The following is a 21,865-nucleotide window of genomic DNA, read 5'->3' as shown; positions in this document are numbered from 1 at the left end:
GGATGGGTAGTAAATGGATGGGTAGGTAGGTAGAGACGGGTGATAGAGAGAGGAAGGTAAGGTGGGAGATAGAGTCTGGGTCAATGTCGTTTTCTCTTCAGTATATGTAAGGTAGATGGGTTCATGAGATTAATCTGGGTCTTTTGGTTAGGCTTGTTTGAATAGATGGGTTTTTAGTGCTTTTCTGAATGGTAGGTGGTCATGGATTGCTCGGATAGGTCTAGGGAGAGCGTTCCATAGACGGCTGCCCAGGAAGGAGAAATTGGATCCATAATAAGTTTTGTACTTGAGACCTTTACAGCTGGGGTAGTGCAGGTTGAGGCACTTTCGTGAGGATACAGACATGTTTCTTGCTGGAAGGTCGACCAGATTTATCATATAGTTCGGAGATTCTCCGTGTATTATTTTGTGGATTGAAGTCTGGGGCAATGAAGGGTTAAATGACTTACCCAGAGTCACAAGGAGCTGCACTGGGAATTGAACCCAGTACCCAAGGATCAAAGTCTGCTGTATTAACCACTAGGCTATGATCTTTAAAGACCTTTGAAACCTCACTGCCAATAAACAAATGAAATGAAGCAGAGTGATTAATTTTATGCCTTTCAGAAGGCCAATAACTTCGTGGGGTTTTCTTTCCTCTGTGGTGTTAAGTAATAAATGTACCTACAGCAAAGCTGCAATCCCATTTTATATCAGACACCTCATGTATGATACATGAAGTATATTTCTTGCCTAAGGCGATATGTTTTATTAAAATCATTTACTTTGTTCTTTGGTACAGATAGTCTATTATTATCTATGAAAACTGCCCATGCAACATCACTTTTGTTCGCTAGATGTAATTACAAGAATGGAAGTTCATATAAAATGCAACACTAATTCTTTTTCCTGGCTGTTTCGAGATTGGGTTCTATCATTAGGCAGATAAAGGCACTGTTTTATACAGTAGGTTTTGTAGGATGTGGCATTAAACTCATTGATCCAGCTTTCTCCCCAAAATCACTATCAGGCTTATTTTCGAAAGTGACCGCCGGCCATCTTCCGACATAAATCGGGAGATGGCTGGTGATCTCTCAAAAGCGGCGAAATCGGTATAATGGAAAGCAGCTTTTTTGATACCATTGCTGCTTTCCCGTCGCCTCGCCAGCGAAAGTTCAAGGGGGCGTGCCAGCGGCGTAGCGAATGCGGGCATGGGCGTGGCTACCAGATGGCCGGCTTTTGCGAATAATGGAAAAAAGCGGCGTTCATTGGTATTTCGCCGGGTTTACTTGGTCCTTTAATTTTCACGACCAAGCCTCAAAAAGGTGTCCCAATTGACCAGATGACCACCAGAGGGAATGGGGGATGACCTCCCCACACTCCCCCCATGGTCACCAACCCCCTCCCACACTAAAAAAATTAAAATAAACCACTTGTTTGCCAGCCTCTATGCCACCCTCAAATGTCATACCCAGCTCCCTGACAGCAGTATGCAAGTCTCTGGAGCAGTTTTTAATGGGTTCAGTGCACTTCAGGCAGGCAGACCCAGGTCCATCCCCTCCTATCTGTTACACTTGTGGTGCTAAGTGTTGAGCCCTCCAACCCCCCCCCCACCAAAACCCACTGTACCCACATGTAGGTGCCTCACTTCACCCATAAGGGCTATGGTAATTGTGTAGAGTTGTGGGGAGTGGGTTTGGGGGGGATTTGGGGGGCTCAGCACCCAAGGTAAGGGAGCTATGCACCTGGGAGCTATTTGCGTATTTTTAAACATTTTTAGAAGTGCCCCCTAGGGTGCCCGGTTGGTGTCCTGACATGTCAGGGGGGACCAGTGCACTAAAAATGCTGGCTCCTTCCATGACCAAATGCCTTGGATTTTGCCGGGTTTGAGATGGCCAGCATTTTTTTCCATTTTCGCTGAAAAACAAAACCGGCGATCTCAAACCCGGCAAACTCTGGCATTTGGCCAGGCTAAACCGTATTATTGAAAAAAAAGATGGCCGGCCATCTTTTTCGAAAATATGGTTCCGGCCAGCTGTTGCGCCGCCACCAAAATAGATCGCCGGCAACCTATTTCACTGGCGACGTTCGATTATACCCCTCTATGGCTATTAGAATACTACCCTAAATAGAGACACAGGAAAATGGGCCACAATATTCCGAAACACGCTCAAAATCAAGCTAAAGGTACTAAAACTTTACCAAGTCCTACAGGATATTCAAGAACTGGAAAGAACACAAACATAGCCAGGGCCAGCTCAGCCATTAGGCACAATTAGACAATTACCCTGGGCAGCAGCTCCTAGGGTGCCAAAGGGTTCTAGGGGTGATCCAGGAAATTACAGACGGGTAAGCCTGATGTCAGTGCCGGGCACAACTAGTGGAAACTATTATAAAGAATAAAACCACGGAACATGTAGACAAACATGGTTTAATGGGACAGAGTCAGCATGGGTTCGGCCAAGGGAAGCCTTGCCTCACCAATTTGCTTCATTTCTTTTAAGGCATGAATAAACATGTGGATAAAGGTGAGCCGGTTGATGTAGTATATCTTGATTTTCAGACAGCTTTGGACAAAGTTCCACATGAGAGATTCCTCAGAAAATTTAAAAAAGTCATTGGATAGGAGGCAATGTCCTTCTGTGGATTAGGAATTGGTTATTGGACAGAAAACAGAGGGTAGGGTTAAATGGCCGTTTTTCTCAATGGAGGAGGGTGAATAGTGGAGTGCCACGGGGATCTGTACTGGGACCGGTGCTATTTAACATATTTATCAATGATCTGGAAATCGGAACGACGAGTGAGGTGATTAAATTTGCAGATGACGCAAAACGAATCAAAGTAGACAAAACACAAGCAGATTGTGAAAAATTGCAGGAAGACCTTAAGAAACTCGAAGCATCCAAATGGCAGATGAAATTTAATGTGGACAAATGCAAAGTGATGAACATTGGGAAGAATAATCCCAATCACAGTTACCTGAGGCTAGGGTCCACCTTAGGAATGAACATCCAAGAAAAAGACCTAGGTGTCATAGTAGACAATATGCTGAAATCAACAAGTCAATGGCAGTTCGTAACTGTTGGTACCTAAGGGATAGATTCTATATATGGCACCTAAAAAATTGCCGTTGAAAAATACTCACGTTAGCAGTATTCTATAGGCTGTGCCTAAAGTTTGGTGCGGTTTCTAGAATAACCGCTTAAGTGGCGAGGTCGTGCATAAATTTAGGCACTGCCATTTGCACCAACGAACCAGCCCATATTCTATAATTGTACGCGTAATTCAAAACCACGCTCCTGTTCCACTCCAAAATGCTCATGACCCTCTCATTTCTGCACCCCCTTCTTTGGACCGCATGTAAAGTTTAGGCACATATCCCACGCCTAACTTTACATGTGCTAGTTAGTCCCAATTAAATCTAATTAGTGCCAATAATTGCTTGTTAAAAGGCCAATTATCGGCACTAATTGGCTCATTATTCTATTAAATTGCTCGCAGAAATCAGGAATGTGCCTAAATGAGGGGGTAAGTATGCCCTGAAATATACGTAATATGCATAACATGTAGTATTCTATATGTTATGTATGTAGCTCGGAGACATGCCCATGACCCGACCATGTTTATGCCCCCTCACACTTACATGCTAACCTCCAAATTCTATAAATGGCACCCGTAGTTAGGCATGCAGTTATAGAATGGGGTGAGTTAAGTACATCATTTAATTAATGCTAAATTGGCACTTCATTGGCTATAAGTACCAATAATTGGCCTTAATGAGCACTAATTGGCAAAAATTTGTAGTTATGCGCCTGATTAACACATCTATTCTATAAACTGAAGGTTAGATTCTATAAATGGCGCCTAAACACATGAATGCCAAAAAACCTGCTTAAGGGATATTCTATAAGCTACGCCTAAAGTTCAATGTGGTTTATAGAATAACACGTAAGTGGAGACGTCATGCGTAAATTTAGGTGCTGCCATTTGCACCAACAAAAATGTGGTGGAAATGAGCACACCTAAATTTATGCATGGAGCTCCCATATTCTAGACGTAGACGCGTAACGCAAAACTACGCCCCAGATCGGGCCTGAAATGCCCATGACCCTCTCACTTCTGCACCCCCTTTTTTGGGTTATGTGTATTAGTCCCAATTAAATCTAATTAGTGCCAATAATTGCTTGTTATAAAGCCAATTATTGCACTAATTGGCTTGTTAGTCTACTTATTTATTTATTAGGATTTATTTATCGCCTTTTTGAAGGAATTCACTCAAGGCGGTGTACAGTAAGAATAGATCAAATATGAGCAGGAGGCAATTAGAGCAGTAAACATATTTGAAAACAATACAAAGTATGGCATGGTATACTGCTTGCAATGACAACACAATATGTACTAGAACATTATAATTGGTAGTGAAGGGTAAGGCAAAGTTGTAACATATAGATGAGTAAGAAAGTAGGAAGAATTAGAAAGTAAGGTGATTGATTTGAAGAAAGTTGCATGTGAGGTCAGAGAGATGGTTAAATATTATCTCAGCTAGGGTAGGTTTAAATTGCACGCAGAAATTGGGTGCATACCTAAATTTGCACAGGCAATTTTTGGTGACTTTTATCGAATCAGGGGGTGAATGCCTAATTTCTGTGGCTCGCAATTCTAAAGGGGGCATGGACCTTGGAGGAGTGTGCCAAGCAATTGGGCACGATGTTAAAGAATACTGTCATTTACACACCTAGCTGGTGTAAGTGCTTGCACTTACACTAGTATTATATGAAGGCAGTTCTGCACGGATTTGCTGCTTAGCATCAAAATGTTTGGCCCCCAATGGTAGCCAACCTTTCTTGAATTTACCTTTAAGAGATTTGGGCGTCTATTTTATAGAATAGCACCTAGGACTTATGCATGTAGATACCAATTAGTGATAAGTGCGCCTAGTCTATGAAAGGTCAGATACAAGTAAAAACAAGTCAGAATACAGTTTATGTTTATTAATAAAATTTTATATTCCGCCTGACTGGATCGGATCAAGGCAGTTAACAAATATATAATAATACAAACTTAATAAATAGAAAAGAAGTCCATGTAATCCAGTAGGAAAGACCTAGTTGCAAACACTCAAGACCACCATACTCATACACAGCAGCATCCACATAACAGTGGAGGAGTGGCCTAGTGGTTAGGGTACTGGACTTTGGTCCTGGGGAACTGAGGAACTGAGTTCGATTCCCACTTCAGGCACAGGCAGCTCCTTGTGACTCTGGGCAAGTCACTTAACCCTCCATTGCCCCATGTAAGCCGCATTGAGCCTGCCATGAGTGGGACAGCGCAGGGTACAAATGTAACAAAAATAAAATAGATACTATTAGAGATTCTACATGGAATGTTGCTATTCCATGTAGAAGGCTGCGCAGGCTTCTGTTTCTGTGAGTCTGACGTCCTGCACATTGGTGATCTGCAAGGGCCGACTTCTACATGGAATGTTGCTAGTGGAATAGCAAGCAACATTCCATGTAGAATCTCAAATAGTAGCAACAGTGGAGGAGTGGCCTAGTGGTTAGGGTGGTGGACTTTGGTCCTGGGGAACTGAGTAACTGAGTTTGATTCCCACTTCAGGCACAGGCAGCTCCTTGTGACTCTGGGCAAGTCACTTAACCCTCCATTGCCCCATGCAGGGGCGTATCTGGACTCCGGCGGTAGGGGGGGCCAGAGCCAGAGGGAGGGGGCACATTTAGCCGCCCCCCCCGCCGCCGCCGCCGCCGCCGAGCCCCCACCGCCACCAATGACTCTCTCCACCCCCCTCCCGCCGCCAACCCTCCCCCGCTGCTGTTCTTACTTTTGCTGGCGGGGGACCCCAACCCCCGCCAGCCGAGGTCTGCTTCCACCTGCCGCTGCCGTAAAAACGTCTTCTTCAGCCGGCGGGGGACCCCAAACCCCCGCCAGCCGCCCCGCGGTGTTTAAACTTCATCTTCGGCCTCCGTGGCCGTGTTGCTGTGATAGGCGCTGTTGAAATCCACTTCGGAGTCTGACGTCGTGCTGCGACGTCAGACTCCAAAGTGGATTTCAACAGCGCCTATCACAGCAGCACGGCCACGGAGGCCGAAGATGAAGTTTAAACACCGCGGGGCGGCTGGCGGGGGTTTGGGGTCCCCCGCCGGCTGAAGAAGACGTTTTTACGTCAGCGGCAGGTGGAAGCAGACCTCGGCTGGCGGGGGTTGGGGTCCCCCGCCAGCAAAAGTAAGAACGGCAGCGGGGGAGGGTTGATGGCGGTAGGGGGGTCCAGGGCAAAATCTGCGGGGGCCCAGGCCCCTGAGGCCCCACGCAGATACGCCCCTGGCCCCATGTAAGCCGCATTGAGCCTGCCATGAGTGGGAAAGCGCGGGGTACAAATGTAACAAAAATAAATACCCAAGAACAGAATCGTCACAATTGCAGTATCCCTATTAAATCCTTAATTCCTTTTTATCAACAATATCAAACACTTGGCAGAAATAAAAACAGTCCTTGTAGCAAATAGACAGCAGTTATAGTACAAATACCCAACAAATTATGACCAACGTATCCCCCACCCACCTCACCCCGGTAACTAAGCAATTCTTAACTGCGGTATTATTAATGAAACCATGCAAAAGCTATAGTCCAGATCGTGCGTTCAATAATTTACTGTGCACAGCGTGGGTTAACAAATTCCAAAAAGGCTCTCAGGTCAAGCGTAATTTTATTCCTTTAGGAGAATCCAAGCCTTCAACACCCTTCGTTTCCATAGTTAGCAAATGTAACGTGGTAACATAGTAAATGACGGCAGATAAAGATCTCAATGGTCTATCCAGTCTGCCCAACAGTCACACTCCTTATCAATTCATGATTATATCAACAATGAATGTGATATTATATATTTTATCACGGGTCTTTCTTTGGCATTTCTGGGACATAGATCGAGTTACCACGGGAGCCTTTACCACCATCTCAATGGGTGGCGGTAAGGGTTTCCCACCACATGACCGTGCGGTAAGAGTTTTCTTACCGCATGGCCATTTTGTTTTTGGGGCTTTTTACCTGCTGCAGTAAAAAGGGCCCTGGTGCGTTAGAAACATGGCCCCTGCCGCTACCACAGGGCCCTTTTCCCCACAGCTTGGCGAAAGGACCCCTGTGTTAGTACCAGCTATTTTGCTAAGAAGGTTTTTGATTGTCTGACCTTTAATGGCTCATTTCCTTGAGTAAGAGATATTGATCTCTGATTACATTGTTTTGATTATCTCTTTCTCCCCTCATTTATAGTGGACTTTTTGGTATTATGTAGTTTATTTAATTCTCTTTGTCTTTTATTTCTTCCTTTGGGTGAATATGGTTTTCTATGCTTGTCCAAATTTCTGTGCAAGATTTTGCTTGGATTTAAGTTCAAAATTTCATTAAAGAGAAAGTAAAAAAAAAATCTATCTATCTATCTATCTATCTATCTATCTATCTATCTATCTATCTATCTATCTATCTATCTATCTATCTATCGCTGCCACATTAGTCCTCTTGCAGATGCAGAAATAAGGGTCAATGAATATGTTGCAGGTGAGACCTTATTATTACGTTAACTGAAAACACTTGTAATTAATTTTGGAACATTATCCTCCCAATGAAGGGAGGACAAGTTCAAAAGCTAGACACAGATGTATTACAAAGATCTCACCTACAATCTATTTGTTGACCTTTATATTTACCCAATAACTACATAACAGTAAAACATCAACATAGCAAATGTCAAGAAAAAAAATTCAAAACAATAAATAACTATGAAGGGCATTTTCAATGTGACATCTACATCTGACTTTATACGTTTTTTGGGAAACGCCCAAAAATCCAGTAGCGAACATTTTCAAAACAGAAAAACATCTGTCTTTTTGTTTGCTAGATATTGTTGTGCTCATTGTGTTTATCTTTTTGGACCATAAAAAACAAAAGTCCAAGGGAAAAATGTACAAAAAGAAGCCATTGGGATGTAGGTGGTGCCAACATTCTTAGTAGACTGGTCACACAGGCATCCCAGCAGAGCATTGGGGGCTGGGGCAACCTAGGAAGCACTACAGTGGACCACATAAAAGGTCTGGCGCGCGTAGCAGACGCACATAAAAAATGAAATCACCGCACGGGCCACGCGGTAGCCGGGCGGTCACTCTGAATTGGCATGCGTTGGGTGCACGCAGGTGCTTACGCGGCTCAGTAAAAGGGCCCCTAAATTCACTAAAAATGACCAGATAGCTCTGACCAAGTGATTTAACAGGCCAGGAGTCACTTTGAATATCAACCCCATAATAAAGAAATAAATATATTGACGTTCGGTAGATATAGAAATTGATATAAAGCAATTATGCCGGGAAAGGATGAAGGAAAAAGAGGGCACGAACGACCAGCAATAAGATGATTGTCACAATCAAAACAATCCATTCATATGGTTGTCAGGAGTCGGCTTTGACTTGAAGTAATTAATCAATCTATCAATCAGAGAAGATAGATATGGATTAGAGATATACATTGTATATTGGTTCTCTAACAAGGAAAATGCCTATAATGCCAGTGCGGCACCTAATCTAAAAGGAACAACTGTGTTCTAATCTTCTTCCAGAAGTGCAAATCATTGAGTTCAAATCACACATCCAGAGGAAGCAGTGACCAAGAATGCTTTGACTTTACTCTGACATTTCGACCAATACTTAATTGAGGGCACTTCCAGTAGGGCTTCTAGACTTGACCCTCATTCAATACAAGGTCCGGACGATTTGATTTTTACAGCAAGATATTCTGGTCTATCGCCTCTCACTGACTGTGGTATTAGAGTCAGCACTTTAAATCTGCTGTGCACTAAAACTGGTGGCCACTGCAAGGTCTTTAATAGAGGTGTGGCTCTCTCCCACCATGACCTTCACAAACACGCCTTCACTGCTGTGCTTTGTATCACTTCTACTCGTTCTACACCATTTAGTTGTAAACGAGTAGAAGTGAATCGATTTTTTTACTCTTTCAAAAAAGTACAAAGACCTGGGGACACTCAATGAAATGATACGGAAATACTTTTAAAACAAATGGGAGAAAATGTTGTTCACTCGTTGCCAGAGGATGGGGTAACAGCGGTTAGCGTACCTGGGTTTAAAAAAAAGATTTGGACAAGTTCCTGAAGAAAAAGTCCACAGTCTGTTATTGAGATGGACACTGGTTAACCGCTGCTTGCCCTGGGATTGGTAGCTTGGAACGTTGCTACTACTTGAAATTCTGAATGGAATGTTGCTACTCTTTGGGGTTCTACATGGAATGTTGCTACTATTTGAGATTCTGATTGGAATGTTGCTACACTTTGGGGTTCTACATGGAATGTTGCTACCAATTGGGTTTCTGCCAGGTACTTGTCACCTGGATTGGCCACTGCTGGAAGCAGGATACTGGGCTAGACGGACCATTGGTCTGACCCAGTATGGCTGTTCTTATGTTCTTAGTAGTTTTGATGGTTATCCCACCAGCGGGGCACTACCGTAATCTAATTAGATGAAAATAAGGGGACAAACCACTGTTTTAGGAGCTTTTTCAGTCAAGTATGGACAAAGACCCCTAACCAGCGGTAGCTTCAAAAAGACTATTTTGCAGTATTTAAAGCATTGGATTCTAACTCAAAGATGGTATCTAACAATACTCCCAAATTTCTAATTTTAAACAAAGGAATGCAAACTGGCTGATCTATCTCTATTTCAATTCTAATTCTCTCTCTGTTGTCAAGTTTCAGAAGCTCTCCTGCCTGACTAAATCCCTCTAAATATTGACCCTTCGTTTTATAACTTCGGAGGCCACAACAAGTCCTCTGCTGGCTATTCCCAGTAAGCTACAAAAATCACATCACACCCAGAGGTAAAAGCCAGCGGCACCCCCGCTAAAGTAATCACACAAAATAGATCAACTACATTGCAAAGATAAAAAGGCCCGTACTGTAATTATTGGGTACTTCACGATGACAAACGAAACGCCATTAACATATAGATGTCCCCGCGGTCCACATTTCTTCACAAGCCTACCACAGGTTGCAAATATATGCTGAATGAAGGTGATGCGGATGTTCCTTAAGGAATCCCAACCTGGAGAAATGTGAGTGGAAAAAGTCATCTTATTAACCTTTACTGATTGATCATAGGTCCTTTTTTAATGGGAAAAAATGTAATCCATTTAAGTACAACAACTCATATCCTAAAGGATTAACATCTCTTAACAAAACTGGCATGAAAGAATGGTGACCCCATCTTAAAAAGAAGATACAGAGGAATTTAAAAAAAAAGTAGAGAGAGGGATAATCAAAATTGTAAAGAGAATGGAACTGCTTTTCCAGAAGAAAGGTTACATAAAGGGAAATGGGACTTGATATACTGCCTTTCTGAGGTTTTTGCAACTACATTCAAAGCGGTTTACATGGTCTATACAGGTACTTATTTGTACCTGGGGCAATGGAGGGTTAAGTGACTTGCCCAGAGTCACAAAGAGCTGCAGTGGGAATTGAACCCAGTTCCCCAGGATCAGAGTCTGCTGCATTAACCTCTAGGCTACTCCTCCACTCCTTACTCTTTGGGATTCCGGAATCTTGCTATTCATTGGAGTTCTACATGGAATGTCGCTACTCTTTGAGATTGTGCATGGAATTTTGTTAATAGGACTTGATATACTGTCTTTCTGTGGTTTTTGCAACTACATTCAAAGCGGTTTACATAGTATATACAGGTACTTATTTGTACCTGGGGCAATGGAGGGTGAAGTGACTTGCCCAGAGTCACAAGGAGCTGCAGTGGGAATCAAACTCAGTTCCCCAGGATCAAAGTCCACTGCACTAACCACTAGGCTACTCCGGGATTTGACGTATTGCCTTTCTGTGGTCACAATCAAAGCAGTTTACATATTATATACAGATTCTCATTTTGTACCTGGGGTAATGAAAGATTCAGGGCCCTTTTACAAAGACGTGGGAGGGGCTAACGAACGGGTAGCACATGTCCAATTGGCACTACTGCCAGGGCAGCGCGTGCGCCCGACGGTAATTCCAATTTTGGTGTGCGCCGAAACCTGCGGTAAAAAATAATTTTCTATTTTCTACTGCAGGGGGCGTTCCTGGTGGTAACCAGCAGCGTGCCCACATTGGCGCCCGCTGCATGGTTACCACGTGGGTAGCGTGTGAGCCCTTACCACTGGGTCAGTTGGTGGTAGTAAGGGCTCAGGCTGTAAATAGGCATGTGTTAGTTTTAATATTAGCGCAGGGCCATTAAAAAAAATTGCCTTTTTCCCAGCCCTGGTAAAAAAAATGGCCCAGCACATGCCTAAAGGATGCAGCCACACTACCGCAGGCCATGTTTTACCGCGGTTTTGTAAAATGACCCCTAGGTGACTCACCCAGGAACTGCAGTAGGAATTGAACCTACAGCTTCTGGTTTTCAGCCCACTGTACTGACCATTGGCCTTCTCCTCCACCCCTGAAGGAGGTTAGGGCTCCTCCACTTGGAGAAGGGAAGACCAGTGGCGTACCAAGGGTGGGGAGGTGGGGGAGGTCTGCCCTGGGTGCACGCCACTGGAGGAGTGCAGAGAGCAGCCACGCGTCTGTTGGCTCTGCTGGTTCCCTGCTCCCTCTGTCCCGGATGAAGGAAAACTCTGGAATGAGGGGGAATATGACAAAGTTTAGAGGGAATAGGCTTAGGAGTAATCTAAGGAAGTACTATTTCACAGAAAGGGTGGTGGAGGCGTGGAATGGCCTCCCGGTGGAGGTGGTGGAGTCGAGGACTGTTCCAGAATTTAAAAAGGCATGGGATAAGCATGTGGGATCGCTTAGGAAAAGGAAGAGTTAGGGGTTACAGACAGTGGCGTAGGAAGGGGGGGCAGGAGCGGCAGTCTGCCACGGGTGCACGCCGCTGGGGGGTGTCGGCTCCGCTGGTTCCCTGCTCCCTCTGCCCCGGAACAGGGTACTTCCTGTTCCGGGGCAGAGAGAGCAGGGAACCAGCGGAGCCGACGCAGCTCCCAGCGGCGTGCACTCCCCTTCCTACGCCACTAGGTAAGAATGTGCGCTGAGGGGGGGTGTCGATGCACCGAGGGGGGGTCGTGCTGCACCCGGGGGGGGGGGGGGTGCGCAGTGGCGAACCGCCCCGGGTGGCAGCCGCCCTTACTACGGCACTGGTTACAGAGGATAGGCAGACTGGATGGGTCATAGGGCCTTTATCTGCCGTCATGTTTCTATGTCTTGCAGGAGGCGCTGTAAGAGATTAAGGGGCCCTGAACTATATGTATACCGTGTGTAATAATTCATTGCATTATATTGCTTGTTTTTTTTTTTTATTTGCTATTTATTAATACCAAAATCAGCCATTACCAACAAAACACAGCTTGACAATAAGATGAATTGCTTGTTTTAATGTAGTATAGCCTGTGCTGTCAATTTTATTATGAATGTCATTCTGTGATTTGTCTAGAACAAGTCTGGATACGACAAAACCTCAAAAATAAAATGAAAATCTTTCTCCTCAGTCCTGACATATTCAGGGCAGTTCTGTAAAGTACTTGCTTAAAGTCATCACCAGTTATGCATGTATTTCATTAGAACAGTGGTGTATACACTCATATGTGTGCACACGCGTGTGAACACACCACAATCACAACTAAGTGCTATTCTGTAAATACAGACATATCTTACATAGGGCATATTTTACAGGTTGGCATACATGAATCTGGGCAATGCGTGAGTGGGAATTATATTAATGATGGTTAAGTGTCAATGAACATGTTTGGTTAGTCCTGGAGAAGTGATTTAGGGGTCCTTTCACAAAGGCACGCTGAAAAATGGCCTGCGGTAGTGTAGGCGCGGGTTTTGGATGCGCGCAGATTCATTTTTCAGCGCACCTGTGAAAAAAGGCCCTTTTTTGCCAAAAATAGATGTGCGGCAAAATCAAAATGGCCACGCGTCCATTTTGGGTCTGAGACCTTAACACCAGCCATAGACCTAGCGGCAAAGAATTTGGGTGGTAAAGACCTACGTGCGTCAGATGCCACTTGGCGCGCGTCAGCTATGCGCGCCAGAAAATAAAAAAAATATTTTTCAGACGCGCGTAGCGGACGCGTGCCAAAAAATGAAATTACCGCGGTAGTCGGGCGGTAACTCCTAGGCGGCTTAGTAAAAGGGGCTCGTAATTGTTTTGAATACTGGGCCCATAGAAGCTACAGTGTCATGGGTTTGCTCTCATGTTAATAGTGTTTGTGTGCAACGGAGGCGACGTTTTCATGTGAACTTGCTAAAATGCAGTGCTTTGACCCTTAATTAGTATTTTAGCATGCACCTTAATTTTTGTAACTTTATTGAATTTTACATTTGTCCAACTCATACATATAACAGTTTATCCGTTGCTCCATTTACTAAAATAACAGGACAGCAACATGAGCATGTATTTTAGCACATGGAGGGGCATAATTGAACGAAAACGTCTATCTCCATGGGCGTTTATCTCCGAGAACGGGTCCGTGAAGGGGCGGACCGAACCATATTTTCGAAAAAAATAGACGCCCATGTTTTATTCAACAATGTGTGAGCTGGGCGTTTTTGTTTTTCAGCGATAATGGAAAATGAAAGCGCCCGGCTCAAAAACGAATAAATCCAAGACATTTATTTGTGGGAGGGGCCAGGATTCGTAGTGCACTGGTCCCCCTCACATGCCAGGACATCAACCGGGCACCCTAGGGGGCACTTTTACAAAACCAAAAAAACAGGTAAAAGAGCTCCCAGGTGCATAGCACCCTTCCCTTGTGTGTTGAGCCCCCCAAATCCCCCTCAAAACCCACTGCCCACAAGCCTACACCATTACTATAGCCCTAAGGGGTGAAGGGGGGCACCTACATGTGGGTACAGTGGGTTTGGGGGGGTTGGACGACTAATAAGCATTAAGCAGCACAATTGTAACAGGTAGGGGGGATGGGCCTGGGTCCACCTGCCTGAAGTCCACTGCACCCCCTAACAACTGCTCCAGGGACCTGCATACTGCTGCCAGGGAGGTGGGTATGACATTTGAGGGTGAAAATAAAAAGTTGTGAAACATCATGTTTTGTGGTGGGAGGGGGTTAGTGACCACTGGGGGAGTCAGGGGAGGTCATCCCCGATTCCCTCCAGTGGTCATCTGGTCATTTAGGGCACTTTTTGGGGCCTTATTCGTGAAAAAACAGGGTCCAGGAAAAGTGTCCTAAATTCTAGCTAAAAACGCATACTTTTTTCCCATTATCAGTGAAATGCACCCATCTTTGTTCGGCAGATAACCACGCCCCAGTTCCGCCTTCGCCACACCTCTGACACGCCCCCATCAACTTTGTCCGCATCCACGACGGAGTGCAGTTGAAAACGTCCAAAAATCGGCTTTCGATTATACCGCTTTATTCGGTTTTGTGAGATAAACGTCCATCTCCCGATTTAGGTCGGAACTTGGGCGTTTTTCTCGTTCGATTATAAGCAGGATAGGTTCCTTTGGTATACGCTTCGGACTTCTCCGACACTGGGGATGAAACCAGGAAGGAAAAAAAATTACATTTCAGGCAGTATTGGAAGCCAAGAAGGTATTGAGTTTCAGCTGCTGTGTGAATTGTTCAGTGTGTTTTGCAGGGATAAACTATTTCTCGCTAAGGCTTAAGAACTGCCTAATGCCATTATCCTGCTCTATCTAATAGCTATCAGTCAGTTTTTCAAAAGCAGAGCCTTTACTCTTCAGCTCAAACGTTCTTTGCTTTAGATCTTGTCTTACAGTAAATAAAACTTGCCACTTATATTTAGAAAGGATGGTAATGGTCTGTGATGTATCCCATCAATCTTTCTTCAAATGTATTAAAACCTCAGAAGGTCGATACAATTCTGCACAAGGAACGTATAACTTGAAATGCCTAATTCAGGTGTTACTAAAGCATACGTACATTTCCCACTGCTATCCATTTCGTTACTGCCACTGAATATCCACTTGAAACTTTAAACCTCTGTGTTGGGTGTTTCACGTTATACCTACTATTTGTCCAATATTATAGGGCTCATTTTCAAAGCTCTATGGAACTTTGTAAGCCTAAGTGCTTTGAAAATACGCCTTTGTCACCTAGACTGATATTCAGCCATCAACAATCAGAATTTCGCTGACTGCTGCTGGCATTAGCCCTGGAAATTCAATGCCGGCTCAATAACTACCTTCGAGATTCAATTGGGTGATCAGCTTCGTATACACTAGGCAGTTAGGGGATAATTGTCTAACAGGAACTCCTGTTTTTGGGCACCAAGAAGGCGTTATTTGGAGTCTATTTCATAAAAGAAAATAGACACCTACTTTTCTTTATAAAATACCAGTGTGGCATAACAAATATGCCCATATATTGTTGGTGTAAATATTCGCACCTATATTGACGAGAAATAAATGTAAACGATACTAATCCACTGGTTCCCAAACCTGATCCTGGAGGCACCCCATGCAAATCACTCTCATGAATATTCATTGTGGCTATTCCAAAAACCTGACTGGCTGGGGTGCCTCCAGGTTCAGGTTTGGAAACCACTGTACTATCCTATAATTATATGCGTGCCTTAGCCATGTTCCTTCCAAACTCTACCTATGTGTATGTCCACCTGCAAACTATGCATCAGGTAACCAGAATATTGGCATTTACATATGTATGTGAACATGTGTCTCTGTACATGCCAATATGTATACTTTGGAAGAAAGGCAGGAGAGACGAGATATGATCGAGACATTTAAATACTTAAGTGGCATAAATGCATGGGAGTCTCTTTCAACTGAAAGGAAGCTTTGGAACAAAGCGACATAGGATGAAGGCGAAAGGAGATTAGACTCATAAGTAACCTGAGGAAATACTTCTTCACAGAAAGGGTGGTGAATTCATGGAAAGGCCTCCTGGTGGAGACAGTGGAGATGTAAACAGTATCTGAATTCAAGGAAGAATGGGACATAAGTACATAAGCACTGCCACGCTGGGAAAAGACCAAAGGTCCATCAAGCCCAACACTCTGTCTCCAGACCCCAAGCACCTGGCAAAACCCCAAAATTTAATAACGATCAATGGACTTTTCCTTCAGGAATCTGTCCAGACCCCCTTTAAACTCAGCAAGGCCAGCTGCCGTCACTACCTTCTCCGGCAATGAGTTCCAGAGTCTAACTACGCGCTGAGTAAAGAAAAACTTTCTCCGATTTGTTCATCTTGTGTCCCCTGGTTCTATTATTGTTAGGAAGTGTAAACAAACGCTTCACATCTGTCTGCTCTACCCCACTCATTATTTTGTAGACCTCTATCACCCCTCAACCGCCATAGGGGCAAGTACATAGGATCTCTAAGGGGGTGATAGGAGAGTAGATGGTATGGATGAGCAGACTCGATAGGCCCTGTGGTCTTCATCTGTTTTCATGTTTCTGTGTTTCAAATGTAGACAGTTTGTGTTTGAGCTAAGTTGGTGAATCTGTAATGGGGATACAGGAAAAATGTGTATTTGAATTGAACTGTAAAGACAAAGAAAAGAACTGATTTCTCTATTTGCAAATTGGAAGGCCACAATCTCCTTAGAATGCGACACATGCTTGCTTGGAGGAAACCTTTCTTTCACCCTCCTTTCATTGCATGTTTTGTACAGACAGAAGTTCTCAGTATCGTGGTGGGATATGGTGTTTTACAGAGTTTCTGACCTGCTAGCACCAGCCGAAAGATGTTTTTCTTGCTGTTACATAAGCCAGGCATTTACATCATTCCTCCCTGGTGGCCATGCAGTTCCCTGCTTTGTGACCCTGCCAAAAATCAGCTGAAACAGGGGACAGCAGTTTGTTCACAAGTTAAGAGCCCCTTGCTCTGGAAGCAGTGAAGTGCTATCAGTTTCTCACGTGGAGCTCTCATCAGCTGTACTCTGGTGAGACACACTCTCTCCCTCTCTTCATGCAATCATTTAACAAGGGGCTCCCAGGGGTCCTTTCCAGCACGTCACCTGCCTGCAAACTTCATTGTTCCCTTGTTTAAGGATTTTCAGCTAACTCCACCTTCGATGTCCTTGTTACGCTGCTCATCATTCTAAGATGGACGTAATAAATAGTTTCTTCGGGACGTTAAGGGCTACAGGATGAGAGAACAATTTTAAAAGTCATTTACACTGGTAGATTGTGATTAATAGGGCACAATGGGGAATAAAGTGCATGTGAAATTCTTTGCTTCTGTCAGCTTGTTGTGAATTGTCTCTGAAAAACTTTAAATCAGCAAGAAAAACATGGCTATTTCAACAGGCCTTTGCCACCTGATTCTGGTAGACTCGGGGTTGCTCCTGTCACTTCCTCTGTACACTTTAGGCTATTCCGTTTTGCTATACAGATTGTATGCTCTCTGGCCTATCAACTGTTTTGTTCTTTTGTTTGGAGCTGGCACTATATGCCCCAATAATGCACCCCTTCCCCCCAAAATCCATCCTTGACAACTGTTCATACCAGTGTGTTTTTACAAGCAAAAAAGGTGCTGGTACTCAAATGCCAGGACACCCTTCAGGGGTGGGGTGATCACTGAGGGACCCACCCCACAACAGCCAGGCCCCCTACAACCAGTCACAGAATCTATGACAAGGCAGAATTGGTGTGTAGAGCCTGAGCTCTTTCATTAAAACTTGAGGTCCATGGGTCAATTTTAGCAAACAATGGAAAAGGTGCCTGTACTCAAATGCTAGGCCACCCTTCAGGGGTGGGGTGATCACTGAGGGACCCACCCCACAACAGCCAGGCCCCCTACAACCAGTCACAGAATCTATGACAAGGCAGAATTGGTGTGTAGAGCCCGAGCTCTTTCATTAAAACTTGGGGTCCATGGGTCAATTTTAGCAAACAATGGAAAAGGTGCCTGTACTCAAATGCTAGGCCACCCTTCGGGAGTGGGGTGATCACTGAGGGACCCACCCCACAACAGCCAAGCCCCCTACAACCAGTCACAGAATCTATGACAAGGCAGAATTGGTGTGTAGAGCCTGAGCTCTTTCATTAAAACTTTGAGGTCCATGCGTCAACTTTAGCAGACCATGGAAAAGGTGGTGGTACTCAGTCACCCCAAGTACCCCCTCAAAAAAAGCCCTGGTTCATACACAATAAATGACAAGACTGATTGGTGGTAAACAATAAGCTGCAGCTTTGTTTATTAAAATATAACAGTTCAGCATAAACAATTCTTAACACCGATCTTCACCCAAGCTACAATAACGTATTATTAGCATGATAACAGATCTTAACTTTACCGCCCCACCATGTCAGCTAGGGTACTGCTAATGGCATGGGCCTCCATGCCTTTCTTTACTGGGTCACCTGACCCTCCAGCCCTCTGGCTGATTTTAGAGCCTTTAATCAACGCTCATCGCCTGATGAGCTGACGCCTGTAGCTCGGGTGTCCACTCACTGCGACACCAGCCACTTCAGACCCTCAGAAAAAAAAAAACCTTTCCTTTTTTGTCACCAACTGGTCAATGCCTTATAGAGAGGATGGGCAGCCACCTGAAAAATGTGAGTTCTGAAAATGGCAATTGATCTGTGGGGTTCCTTGTTTTTCTCATATATTTAAAAGTATGTTGATTCGTTAGAGTGCGCAGAAAACGAGTGACTGTCTGATGCCAGATCCAGGTAAGTAGAATTAGAAACTGTGCAAATATCCTCTCACAGCTCTGGAGCTGAGTGAAAGATTGAATTATTCTTAGTTTGGCCAAGACCGAGCTTATTGTCTTCCCTCCCAAATCCACTTCTCCTCTCCCTCCACTGTTGATAACACCCTCATCGCCCCCGTCTCATCTGCCCGCAACCTCGGGATCATCTTCGACTCCTCCCTCTCCTTCTCTGCGCATATCCAGCAGATAGCCAAGACCTATCGCTTCTTCCTCTATAACAACAGCAAAATCCGCCCCTTCCTGTCTGAGCACACCACCCGAACTCTCATCCATTCTCTCATTACCTCTCGCCTTGACTACTGCAACCTACTCCTCACTGGCCTCCCACTTTGCCATCTATCCCCCCTTCAGTCCGTTCAAAACTCTGCTGCACGTCTTATCTTCCGTCAGGACCGATATGCCCATATCACCCCTCTCCTCAAGTCACTTCACTGGCTTCCGATCAGGTACCGCATACAGTTTAAGCTTCTCCTTTTAACCTACAAATGCACTCGATCTACAGCCCCTCCCTACCTCTCTACCCTCATCTCCCCTTACACTCCTACCCGTAACCTCCGTTCTCAAGACAAATCCCTCCTGTCAGTACCCTTCTCCACCACCGCCAACTCCAAGCTCTGCCCTTTCTGCCTCGCCTCACCCCATGCCTGGAATAAACTCCCTGAGCCCATACGCCAGGCCTCCTCCCTGCCCATCTTCAAATCCTTGCTCAAAGCCCACCTCTTCAATGTCGCCTTCGGCACCTAACCACTACACCTCTATTCAGGAAATCTGGACTGCCCCTACTTGACATTTCGCCCATTAGATTGTAAGCTCCTTGGAGCAGGGACTGTCCTTTTTTGTTAATCTGTACAGCGCTGCGTAACCCTAGTAGCGCTCTAGAAATGTTAAGTAGTAGTAGTAAGATTGAGTTATTCTTAGTTTCCATGCTAAGTTCAGTGTGGCAGGAGTTGGCGTTTAACAAATGATTGCTTACTGGAGTGATTTGTGAGAATGTTTTCTTCATCTCAATAATCCAAAACCATTCTGTATATTTGACTTAAAATGTATTTAGTGACATAATCATTAACGTCATGAGCTATGATCGGGCTCCACTGGTTCTTACCTTCATGCACCTTCCTATCAATGGGGCCCTTTTACCAAGCTGCAGGCTAAAGGGCCCTGCGCTGGCGGCGGGGGCCATTTTTCCCGCACGTCAGGGCCCTTTTTGCCTCAGCAGGTAAAAAAGCCCCCAGCGCACATGGCCATGCGGTAAGAGAACTCTTACCGCATGGCCATTGCGACGGGGAACCCTTACCGCCACCCACTGAGGTGGCAACAGGGGCTCCCATGCTAACCCGACGGTAACCGGGCAACATATAGCAATGCCCGATTATCACTGGGTTACCACTGTGCAAGCCATTTCCGGGGGGTTTTCTTTTTTCCCTGGAAATGGCGCACGTTCAGGGTGGGACTACCGCCAGTGGCTGCATTGGGCCTGCAGCAGTCATGAAAGAGCGAGCGGTAAGCCCGCGTTGTACAGAGCAAGAACAGCAATAATCAATCAAACAACAATATAAAATAAGGCCAACCAAAACTATAAACACTCAATCAAGCTATAAACAGCAATATGAGGTTTTTTTTTTAATAATTGAAAGAAGTCTTTATTCAAATATGGGAGAACAGACAAAATGCTAACAATTAAGCAGCTATTGACACATTACAGAGTTTCATTAGCAACGATTTTCAAACTTGTAACATCCAGGAGTTATCAATAATAAGCTCCCACCGCAAGTGAAACATTTTATAATAAACTTCAGTATTTTTAAGATTTAGTACAGGTATCCCCACATTCCCCCTTCCCCTACTAAACAAAGAAGAAAGAAATGAATTAAATGCGAAAGAGAGAAGGAGAAAAAGAAAAAAAAAACCACCACCCCCTCCCTCCTTTTCCTCCATCTCTAATCCTCAACACGAACAGTTAGAAATAAATGGGAGCCAAATAGCTTCCCACTTAGATGTCGTTTTACAACGCTTTGCCCAGAGCCTCTCCATTTCGCATATGTACCATAATTTATTAAGCCACTTGACAATTGAAGGTACCCGCGAGGACTTCCACGAAGTGGCTAAAATAACCCTGGCCGCCAACATAGCTATAAAAAAACCCGAAGGGGTCCTATTAACGAGCTTCAGTAAGCACCAACGCATGCTTACCGCAGCTAAAATGCCGTACCGCGGAACACACTCAGATATCCTGCGGTAATTTTGGGATCAGCACATGCTACCCACTTCCTAAAAAAACACAGTTTATTTTTTAGGGCAGGCCTGGAAGGGGGAGAGTGGGAATGTTCTACGTTAATTGGTTAGCGCACCTACATTGCTGCATGCTAACCGATTAGCGTATGGTTAGTGTATGTGCCCTTACTGTCTACAAAATAGGGGGGGGGGGGGGGGTAAGGGCTCAAGAACTACTAGCCACACGCTAATGGGAAAATGAGCGAATAGCCATGAACAGAGAAAATTGAAAAATCAGCCATTTTACCCCGGTGGTAAAAGTGGCAGTGCACGGGAATGATCTGCATAAGGACACGCGAAGAGACAAACAGGAGAGGCAACAAGCCGCTTACAAATAAATCATCAAACAAAAAAAAGGAGACCAACAGGGGCGTTTTTGAAAGAGAAGGACGCCCATCTTCTGACACAAATCGGGAGATGGGCGTCCTTCTTTCAGGGTCGCCCAAATCGGCATAATCGAAAGCTGATTTTGGGCACCCTCAACTGCTTTCTGTCGCGGGGATGACCAATGTTCCCTGAGGCGTGTTGGCACCGTACCGAAGGCAGGACTGGGGCATGATTAAGAGATGGCGTCCTCGGCTGATAATGGAAAAAAGAAGGGCGTCCCTGACGAGCACTTGGCTGACTTTACTTGGTCCATTTTTTCTTGCGACCAAGCCGTGAAAAGGTGCCCGAACTGACCAGATGACCACTGGAGGGAATCGGGGATGACCTCCCCTTACTCCCCTAGTGGTCACCAACCCCCTCCCACCCAAAAAAGTTTTTAAAACATTTTTTGCCAGCCTCTATGCCAACCTCAACTGTCATACCCAGCTCCATGACAGCAGTATGCAGGTCCCTGGAGCAGTTTTTAGTGGGTGCAGTGCACTTCAGGCACGCGGACCCAGTCCCATCCCCCCCTATCTGTTACAC

Source organism: Microcaecilia unicolor, chromosome 10 (genome assembly GCF_901765095.1).
Source record: "Microcaecilia unicolor chromosome 10, aMicUni1.1, whole genome shotgun sequence".
In the NCBI taxonomy this organism is placed as follows: domain Eukaryota; kingdom Metazoa; phylum Chordata; class Amphibia; order Gymnophiona; family Siphonopidae; genus Microcaecilia; species Microcaecilia unicolor.
Note: the sequence above shows the minus strand (reverse complement) of the source record.